Source organism: Aquarana catesbeiana, linkage group LG01 (assembly GCF_042186555.1).
Source record: "Aquarana catesbeiana isolate 2022-GZ linkage group LG01, ASM4218655v1, whole genome shotgun sequence".
Taxonomy (NCBI): Eukaryota; Metazoa; Chordata; class Amphibia; order Anura; family Ranidae; genus Aquarana; species Aquarana catesbeiana.
The window spans coordinates 393705271-393716540 of NC_133324.1; positions in this window are offsets into that span (position 1 = coordinate 393705271).

Consider the following 11270-nt stretch of genomic DNA (forward strand, 5'->3'; position numbering starts at 1 on the left):
CTGGATAATTTGGTGGTTTCTCCTTTGGGGGTGGTTCCCAAGAAGGAACCCAAGAAGTTTAGGTTGATTCATCATTTGTCCTATCCCAGGGGGGGATTGGTTAACGAGTTCATAGATCCAGACCTGTGTTCAGTTTCATACACTTCCTTCGATGCGGTGGTGCGTTGGGTTCAAGCTCATGGACGGGGGGCTTTATTGGCAAAAACGGATATTGAATCCGCTTTTCGGTTGTTGCCGGTATATCCCGATAGTTTTCATTTGTTGGGTTGCAAGTGGCAGGGGTCCTACTTTATAGATCAGTGTTCACCCATGGGGTGCTCCATTTCGTGTTCCTTGTTTGAAACTTTTAGTTCGTTCTTCGAGCGGGTGGTCCGGGAGGTGTCTGGCCTCCTGTTGGTCATCCACTACTTGGATGATTTTTTGTGTGTGGGGCCGGCCAAGTCTAATCAGTGTAGGATTTTGTTGGCTACTGTTCAGCACATGGCGGAACGTTCTGGCGCTCCGCTGGCAGCAGACAAAATGGAAGGACCGGTTACGGCCTTGTGTTTCCTCGGGAATTTGATTGATACTGTGGCCATGGAATGTCGCTTCTGCCGAAGACAAGTTGCAGACTTGCGGGTGGCGGTTGTTTCTGCGCAGGGGGCTGGCAAGTTGACCCTGCGTCGGCTTCAGTTGCTTCTGGGGAAGCTCAACTTTGCTTGTCGAATCATGCCGATGGGCAGAGTTCTTAACCGCCAGCTGGCGGCAGCTACAGCGGGGGTTCTGGCTCTGGGGCATCACATTCGCTTGACTCGGGACCATAAAGCTGACCTGGGGGTTTGGGAATCCTTTTTGGATTCTTATAATGGCAGGTCGGTGTGGATGTCAGAAGCCATGTCCAGTTTTGACTTAGAGTTGTTCACTGACGCCACGGGATTGGCAGGTTATGGGACATATTTTGGGGGGCAGTGGAGTGCGGGCCCATGGCCGTTGGAATGGCGGGGGGCTGGGTTTACTCGAAATTTGGCACTCTTTGAACTGTTTCCGATTGTGGAGCTCTGGGGGTCTCAGTTGTGTAACAAGAAGATCCGCTTTAATTGTGATAACATGGCCGTTGTGCAGGCTATTTCATTTTTTGGCTCCAGAAGCGGCACAACCTTGTCCAGCACGGCTGTGGCGGATTGCCTTGGAGTGACTGCGGCGCAGATTCGACAGTCGTGAATGATTTAATGTTTAAGTTGATGGGTCGCAAGGATTGCACCAAAAACTTTTTGATGCGGCAAGTGGTTAAAGGCTACCGCCGGGGGCGTCGGTCAGTGGATTGTCGCTGCCCGGTGTCCTTTGAGTTGTTGGGTTCGTTGTTCCGGGTGCTGCCGGGAGTGTGTTCGTCGAACTATGAGGCCCTTTTCCTTGGCATTTTTTGGGGCGCTGAGTATCGGGGAATTGGTTTCTTCTTCAAAAAACGGGTCTGATGGATTGCAGTCAGTTGACGTGCAATGCAGCAGTGTTTTGGTGGTTTTTTGGATCAGAAGATCCAAGACTGACCAGGCTGGGCGGGGGGTTTGGGTGGAGTTGTTTGGTGTTGACGGGTCCCCGGTTTGCCCGGTGCAGGTGGTTTCTCATTTCCTGGAGTCCCGCTCAACTGGGCCAGGACCACTTCTGTTGCATGTGGATGGTTTGGTCTTGTCTAGGTATCAGTTCACGGCAGTGTTCAGAAAATGTCTGGGGGTGTTGAGGTTTTGTCCGTCGGACTTTGCACCTCACTCTTTTCGTATTGGGGCTGCTACAGAGGCAGCGCGATGGGGTTTGAGTGAAGGGGCTTTACGGCGCATTGGTAGGTGGGAATCTCGGCGTTACCGCCTGTATGTTCATCCTCAGTTACTATGAGTGAGTTATTTATGTGGGGTTGTGGTGGGATGTATGCTGTCCTGTTTGTCCCCTCTGTTATGGTTAGGGGGAGGATGGTTTGGCGTCTTGATGCTATGTATGTGGTGTGTTGTTTTTTCTTTTCAGAAAGGGGCTCCTGTCTGATTTGGATAATGGGACACTCTTATGTCCACTGGGGAGTGAGAAGAACTGACGTTCGGCCTGACGGACGTCAATTGGGCATTCTCAGGGAGGAGGCAGTTGTCCGGTGGATCGGGATACCCAGTCTTTTGTGGAGCCGAATAGTTCCGGAGTTCGAGTGCTATGCTCGGCTGGACAGGCCCCCCAATGTGTTGGTGGTACATGCTGGGGGGAATGATTTGGGGCCATGGTCTATGCGGGAGCTAATACGGGACATAAAATTTGATTTTTGCGGCTGCGCATGGATTACCCGGACTTGCTCATAGCCTGGTCTGACATGGTAGCCCATACGCAATGGAGGTGGGCCAGGTCGGTGGTGGGCATCAACAGGGCAAGGGTCAAAATTAATCGGGAGGTGGCCAGATTTTTGATGAGGAATGGGGGTTTAGCGGTGCGACACCATAAGCTGTAGGGGGAGCCCTGGAGATATTTACGTGGGAACGGTGTGCATTTGAACGACGTTGGGATTGACATGTGGTGTCTTGGTTTGGAGGAGGGTTTACAGAGGGCCCTGAGGGTGTGGAGGTCCGCTTAAACCTAAGGTGTCAGGTTTGAGTGGTGGTGGCGGGCTGCAAGGTCCTTGTTAGGTCATATGGGCACCCAAAAGGCTTGGTTTAGGGACCTGTCTGAGGTACGGCTCCCAGTTGGTATATGGGTACCTGCTAGTTGTCTCTGAGTCGGAGGTTTTCACGACTGGACGCCTGAGAAGTGACTAGCAGGTACAGTTATGGGTTATGCTTATTGGACCTTGTGCCCCATTGTGTGATAAAACTGGATGCATATATTAAAAAGGTTATTATGTTATTATTATATTAATTATTGAGAATTATATATTTGGTTAATAAAATGGCTGCTATGGCCAATTCACTCCATCTAAGTGTTGTGTGGTCATTAGAGAGAGGGATGGGGTTATTGGATAGCCGGATAAGCCGCAGTTAACCTCCCTGGTGGTATGATTATTTCAGATTGTTGCGTCTCAAAGCGGTACAATTATTTTGCATAGAAATTGGCGTTTTATATTGTAGGCCTTTAATTCTTAGCAATAACACACTTAAATCTGTCCACTAGTAAAGGCTAGTAAATATCACGGTATGATGAAGTTTGAAACACAAAATTTATAAATGATATTATTATAAATAAATATAAATAATTATAAAAAATAATATTAAAATAATAATAAAATAAATTTCCCCACGATTCACTATCGCTCAGTTCTGCAGCTTTGTGGGGATGGGGTGGAGCTGTATAGGTTTGGGCAGGAAGAGGAGGGGCCAATCGACACGAGGAGCCGTGAGGGTAAGGAGCTTCCCACCCACCCGCCCTACGATTGGGGGAGCTTTGTGTGCTGGTATGGTGGAGGTTGCACGACCACAGGGTTAGGTGGACATTTAGGCGGGCTGCAAGTTCCTTGTTAGGTCATATGGGCACCTAAAAGGCATGGTTTAGGGACCCGTCTGAGGTATGGTTCCCAGTTGGTATATGGGTACCTGCTAGTTGTCTCTGAGTCGGAGGTTTTCGTGACTGGAGGCCTGAGAAGGGACTAGCAGGTACAGTTATGGGTTATGCCTATTAGACCTTGTGCCCACATTGTTGTGATAAAACTGGATGTATATATTAAAAAGGTTATTATGTTGTTATTATTATGTTAATTATTGAGATTTATATATTTGGTAATAAAATGGCTGCTATGGCCAATTCACTAAGTGTTGTGTGGTCATTAGAGGGAGGGATGGGGTTATTGGATAGCAGGATAAGCCGCAGTTAATACCATAGTCATGTAAAACACATATTTGATGCAGTCTGTTAAAATGTCATGTTCTTTCACAATAAAAACTATTTTCTGATTTAGAAAAAGAATTAGCGGACCTCCAGCTGTTGCAGAATTACAAGCCCCATGAGGCATAGCAAGACTCTGACAGCCACAAGCAGAACACCCAGGCAGAGGCATGATGGGACTTGTAGTTTTGCAACAGCTAGAGGTCCGCTAATTGCATATCCCTGTCCTACACCTACACCAAACCTTTGTCTCCAGCATCTTTCCGAAGGCAGGTGTCTTTTCTGCAGCTGCTGGAGTGGGAAAAAAACAAAAACCCCATGCCCAGAATCTTATGCCACGTACACACGGGCAGACTTTTCGACCGGACTGGTCCAACGGTCTATCTGGCGGACTTTCGGCGGACTTCCGACGGACTTTCCCAACGAACGGACTTGCCTACACACGATCACACCAAAGTCCGACGGATTCGTACGTGATGACGTACGACTGGACTAAAATAAGGAAGTTGATAGCCAGTAGCCAATAGCTGCCCTAGCGTCGGTTTTTGTCCATCGGACTAGCATACAGACGAGCAGACTGTCGGAAAGATTGAAACATGTTCCAAATCTAAAGTCCTTCAGATATTTGACCGGAAAGGTCTGCTGCAGGTCCGATGAAGCCCACACATGGTCGAATTGTCTGTCAGACCAGTCCGGTCGAAAAGTCCGCTCATGTGTACACGGCATTAGAGTTTTAAAATTGCTGGCTTTGAAGCTGCTCTCATTCCAGGTTGTAAAATCAACCCTATTTCCACTCCCAGGCCACTTCAAGTATTCCACACTTTACCACCAAGTGTGTGGAATACCTGCCCCTCTGTAGCAATGTGCAAGCTGGTGGGAGAAATCACAGAATAGAGCAAGTAAAACAGGTATTTGATCCATCTGACTGTCTGAATACCAGTATCAATATTTCAAGATATAGGTCACCACAAAGGTAAGTATATTCCCTCTTGTTTTAACAGGTGAGCTACTGGTGTACAAGTGAACCTGTGTTTGCAGGGTCACGTCAGGGTGCTCTTCCACTGTTTTTTTTTTTTTTTTTTAATAGCAGATTTGCCTTTTAAAACAACTGGTCAGTTCCAAAATCAAATCATTTTATTGTGCAAGGAACAATAAAAAAAAAATTAATAGCATGACTTCTTACATACTGATCAATCTACATCAAGCATGCCAGGTTCGCTTTAATTAAGGTTTGTTGACCAGAGGTAAATCTAAGTGATAACCTACATACCTAAATCTAAAAAAGACCAAATTGGAGGCAATAAATGTCCTGAATATAAACACACTTATTTTCTTTGTGCTTTGGGCCATACTGCATAGAAGCTTCCAGAGTTAAATTCCAGAACAAGGCGGCATTCTTCAAAACTGCTGTAGTGAAACTTATGAGACCTGATAGACTTTTTATTGAAGTAGTTGATGCATAAAAAAAAAATCAAGCATATGAAGTTGGATAAACAGTAAAACAGGAGTATGAAAACACTTGGAATGCATACAACTCAGTTTGGTGAATAACCTATTAATAACAAAATGCTAATGGTCAGCTTTAATTATTTCATAATAATTTTAGACAGCCATGAAATATGGAGGTAAATGTATAATAATACTTCTAGGGAAACATCAAAACATGAAAACTGGGACAAGGCACTGCTATGACCACTTAGTAAGTATTCTCCTTCCTCTTGAATTTCCTCTTGAAACAAGATTAAAAAAAAAAAAGGAATATAAGGGGAAACAGATGTGCTGTCCATAACACAAATCAGGTATTTGTTCAATTGCCAACCTTCCAGTAGAAAAATAACTGAATTTGATTGGCTGCTATTAGGTTTTCTGTTTAACCCCAAATCTCAAAATAAAGCCTTTTTAAAAGTTAAACTTCAGTGCAGTATTTTTATGATTTTGTCAGATTGAGGAATGCTTAGAACTTTTTAATTTTTTTTTTTAATTATTATTTCTTGGACAGGACAATAGATTCCACCTCACTTCCTATCCCAGTGACAAGTTTTGAATTTCACCTCACTTACTGTCCTGATGAGAATAGTTACATTCTGTGTGTAGTAATGCTTACTTATTTCTAGTTCACAGTTGGAGTTTATCAGTTGTGCTGTAACTAGATTTCGGTCTGATTATTGTATAGTAGTATACACTAGTTCATAGTATCATAGTCATAGTAGGTAAGGTCAAATAAAGACAATAGTCCATACAGTTCAACCTGTATAGGCGTGTGTGTGTCAGTGTCTTTAATTATTTCCCATATCCCTGTATGTCGTGTTCCTTAAGATGCACATCTAAGAGTCTCTTAAAACTATCAATACTCCCCGCAGTCACCACCAATTGTGGAAGAGAGTTCCACATCCTTATTGCCCTGGCAGTGAAAACCCCCCTGTGCAGTTTAAGGTTAAACCGCTTCTCCTCCAATCTCAATGTGTCGTCCTGTGTCCTCTTACACTCCTTGAAACTGCATAGTTTTTTTCCTATGCTGGGATCTCCATTGAGGTATTTGTAAATCGCTATTAAATCTCCTAAAATAAATTTAGTGTTTGCAGTCTGTCCTTGTAATTGCGGCCCTCCAGTCCCCTTATTAGTTTTGCTGCCCTTCTTTGGACTCTCTCCAGTTCCAGCACATCCCTTCTGAGGACTGGTGACCAGAACTGGACAGAATACTTCAGATGTGGTCTAACCAATGTTTTATAAAGTGGTAGGATTATAGTTTTATCCCTGGAGTATATCCCTTTTTTATGCATGCAAATTTTCTGCCGGCTTTGGTAGCTACAGCTTGACATTGCATGCTATTGCTCAATCTGTCATCTACTAGGTCCCCCAGATCTTTCTTCATAATTGATTCCCCCATCGGTTCTCCCCCTAGTGAGTAGTTTGCATTTATGTTTTTTTCCCCCAAGTGCATTACCTTACATTTTTACACATTAAACCTCATTTGCCATGTAGTTGCCCACTCCATTATTTTGTTCAGGTCTTACTGTAAAATTTCTATATCTTGATGTGAAGTTATTGCCCTGCTTAATTTTGTGTCGTCGGCATAAACTGAGAAAAAAACTAGTTCTACGATAAGATACTAGGGATATTGATGAGTGAAACCATTTGTGCAAAGTGGAACTTGCAGTGAATCCAGATGGTTTGCTGTGCGTCAATTCACTCCACTATAAAATTGTTTCAAAGGACCACTTACCTGTTCTCTCAACAGTGACAACAGGCCCCTCAGAACAGAAACAGTGGAGTTGATTTACTAAAACTGGAGAGTGCAAAATTTGGTGCAGCTGTGCATGGTAGCCAATCAGCTTCTAACTTCAGCTTGTTCAATTAAGCTTTAACAAAAAAAAACTATTCTGGGGGCAGGAGGCGGAGCCTAGCGGAGCAGACATGCATTGTTAGAGCTCCACACCGCTGAGGAGAGAAGAGAAGGACAAAGCGGAGCCTGCAGGCTCAAAAGGTATCCATTTGAACCTTTTTGCCCCTGGGAACAAACTGTGAAAGTTTGGGCAGGAAATATGGTACTGGGAGGAAACCGTGGCAGAAATAAAAATCACCTCACAAAGAGCTCACAGGCACTCACTGCAGCTGAAGCAGCTCCAGTCACCTCACAAGATACAGCATCAGGGCGCTCTCACAGACAGAAAATGTCACAGCAAGACTCTCCATTTGAGTCAGATACAGAACAAATCCTCTCACAAACTTCTCCACAAGCCTCCTCAGCATCCCCAGTAATATTATTACAATTTGAAAAGATGCTTCATAAGGCTTTAAAACAAACCTCAGACCAAATAACAAAAAGCCTAACCAAAGAAATAAGAGAGCTGGGTAACCGCACCGCAGCCCTAGAAATAAAAGTGGATGAAATTGAAATTACAACCCAAGAAAATATAACAGAATTGGAACAATTAAAAAAAGAGAATTTAATACTTCAAACTAAGCTCGAAGATTACGAAAATAGAGCCAGACGTTCAAACTTGCGCATAAGGGGAATACCTGAAACTGTGACAGACCTGCAATCTACTATTACTGCTCTATTACAAGAACTAAAGCCAGATATCCCTATTGAACGTTTAGAACTGGACAGAGTACACAGAGCCCTCACAGCAAAAAAGAAAGATGGACCCCCACGTGATATAATCACAAAATTTCATTATTACAGAACGAAAGAACAAATACTAATTGCTGCAAGAGAAAAAAAGGAACTTAATTTTCAAGGGCACAATTATCAAATTTTTGCTGACCTATCCCAACTTACTATTACTAAAAGACGATCCATGAAACCCCAACTAATGGAACTGCAACGCCACAACATTATGTATCAATGGGGCTTCCCCTTTTCAGTCAGATTTAACTACCAAGGTACAATTTACAGAAGCAGATCAGCAGATGAACTACAACAAACCCTTTTAAAATTAAATCTGACAGAACCCACAAGCAGCAACACTCCCACATGCAGAAGAATGGCGTCATCTTCACCTTCAGGCAGCACCCAGAAAATTCCAGAACAAAATGGGAATCATCATTCTCACAAAAGAGGCCATTATGCCACATCATCCATGGACCAAGAAGATTCAATGGACTGACATCCTAATTCCTGATATCTCTTCATTTATTATACTAAGAGATGGTTCTCTATAAAAAAACCTATATTTATAACTGAATGTAACAGCATTCTGATAATCACACACTGTGTGGGATCATGTTACATTCCAGTTATATTTCTTATTACTTCTGATTCATATAGCCTTAGAATATATAAGTGAAATAAGGAAATTCTTGTTCAGTTATATATTATCAGGTAATAACAATAGATTTATTACTTTTTAGGACAAATATGTTCAATAATCCAGAAGTAATGGAAGCTTTTTCTTTCTTTTCTTAAAACAAATATATTATTACCTAACTAGTTCCTAGAATTATGTTTTTGTTTATTCTAATCTGAAGCAATACAACCTCAATTTTATGAGTTAACATATCTAAACAGTTGCATATGAATAAAATATGTAATTGTTTACTCTAAAAGGGTTAAAATCCCAAAATAATTCAAACTATCTTCATCAATACCAAAGTTATTAACAGTACCTTTCTAACTGAATTATTTAGCCTAGGGCAAGACTAACCATATACAACCACCCTGGAATAAATAATTTCAACAAAAACTATATTCTGCACTCCAATTAATGAAACATAATTTTGATGTCTTTTGACATAGCACTTCTCTCCTGTAAGCGAAAGATCCGTGTACCCCCATTAGCCCTCCTCATTCTCCCAACCATATTATGTGGGAGTGTGACGAAGGCACTTATTCCCCTGAGAGAGATATTTATTCTCTTTCACGGGTAAATTGTGATTACTTGCAAAAAATTATTTATACAATGTATCATCTAATCTCATATGTTTTTTGTTTACTCTTTACTCCAGAATTCACTGGTTTCTTTTCTATCTATTCGTCTCTTCAGTCCACACAGGTTGATCTGCGCAGTCAGCTCTGCATAACAAAAAGTAAGTCAAAACTATTTGATCTATTGCCATGGCACCACTGAATATACTTTCCCTGAATGTTCAGGGAATAAATGTCCCTCAAAAAAGGACCAAAGCCTTCCGTACTTTCCATAACAAGAAGGCTCACATAGTATGCCTCCAAGAAACACACTTCACCAAAGATTCTACTCCAAAATATATTTCTCCTTTTTATCAACAAATTTACACGGCTTCTGCCTGTACCAAACAAAGGGGAACTCTAATTGCATTTCACCGATCCACACCATTCACCTTATCATCAGAAATTAAAGACCCAGAAGGTAGATACCTGATACTCATGGGTTATATAATGGATACAGCAATCACGGTGATTTCCTACTACGCTCCTAACAAACAACCTACACCATTCCTCTCACATATATTACAAGTGATTAATACACACAAAATAGGAACAGTGATAATGTGTGGGGATTCGAACCAGGTCCTCCTCCCATTTCTAGATAAATCACCTTTTACACCATCCAAAATAACCTCTAGATTACCTTTTTCTCAACTTCTTTCCAAATACAATCTGGTAGATTCGTGGAGAGAAAGTAACCCAATGAAAAAGAAATTCACTTATTTCTCGCACCCTCATCAAACATTTACCAGAATAGATCATATTTTTCTAACAATAGGAATGATACCAGAAATTATTGCATCAGATATAATTCCGATTCCGTGGTCTGACCATAATGCAGTATACACTACTATAGCCTCAGCCATACCAAAAGCGCATGACCCAACGTGGTACTTACCGGACATAATGCTCAAACACCCACTACATCAGATGGCCATTGAACAAGCTTTAAAGGAATACATATCAATTAATAATACAACAGACATCTCCCCAATAACAATGTGGGAAGCTCATAAGCCTGTCTTGCGTGGTACAATACAAAGACAAATGGCACTATTTAAACGGGAACGCAAAAATCTAGCAAAAAAACTAGAACTCAATTTTAATGTAGCCTACATATCATTTCAAGATAATCCATCTCAGAGTACAAAATCTCATCTGGAAAAATCTAGATTGGAATACGATCTATTTCTCACTGAGTCAGTTGATAAATCCCTCAAACGCTCCAAACACAATTTCTACATGAATACAAACAAACCAGGTACATATTTGGCTCGGGCATTAAATTCAACTAACAAATCTTTCAAACCAATACGTTTGAAATTATCAAAAAATGTTTACACTTGTAATCCAGTTAAAATAGTCCATAAATTTCACTCACATCTCGCAACTTTATATAAGACAAACAATGAATTTAATCCTACAGAGGCTGAATCCTTCTTCTCAAAAATAACCTTACCTGAGTTATCTCAGAATCAAAAAAGCAGTTTGGATGAGCCTATAACTATAGATGAAGTTGCTAACGCCATAAGAGACCTAAAACTTAACAAAAGACCAGGCCCAGACGGCTACTCGGCTTTATACTATAAAACATTCTCAGAAATACTTTCTCCCATTCTCACTGAAACGTTTAACAAACTTCTAGATGGACATTCTTTTCGGCAAGAAACACTAATGGCAATTGTTTGTATGATCCCAAAACCCCTTTCTGATGATACTTCCTGTGTGAATTATCGGCCTATCTCTCTGTTAAACCTCGATATTAAATTATTAGCAAAAATAATAGCAAAACGCCTTAATAGCATTATAGGAAAATTAATACATAGAGATCAAGTAGGCTTCATGCCAAATAGACAGGCAGGCGATAATATACGCAGGGCAGTGTTATTGGCACATATTGCTAAAAAACGGAAAATCCCTTTATGTTTTCTATCTCTCGATATTAAGAGGGCATTTGACACAGTATCCTGGCAATATATGCAATATTCATTACAAAAATGGGGTTTTGGACCCCACTTTTTAACATGGATCAAAGCATTAT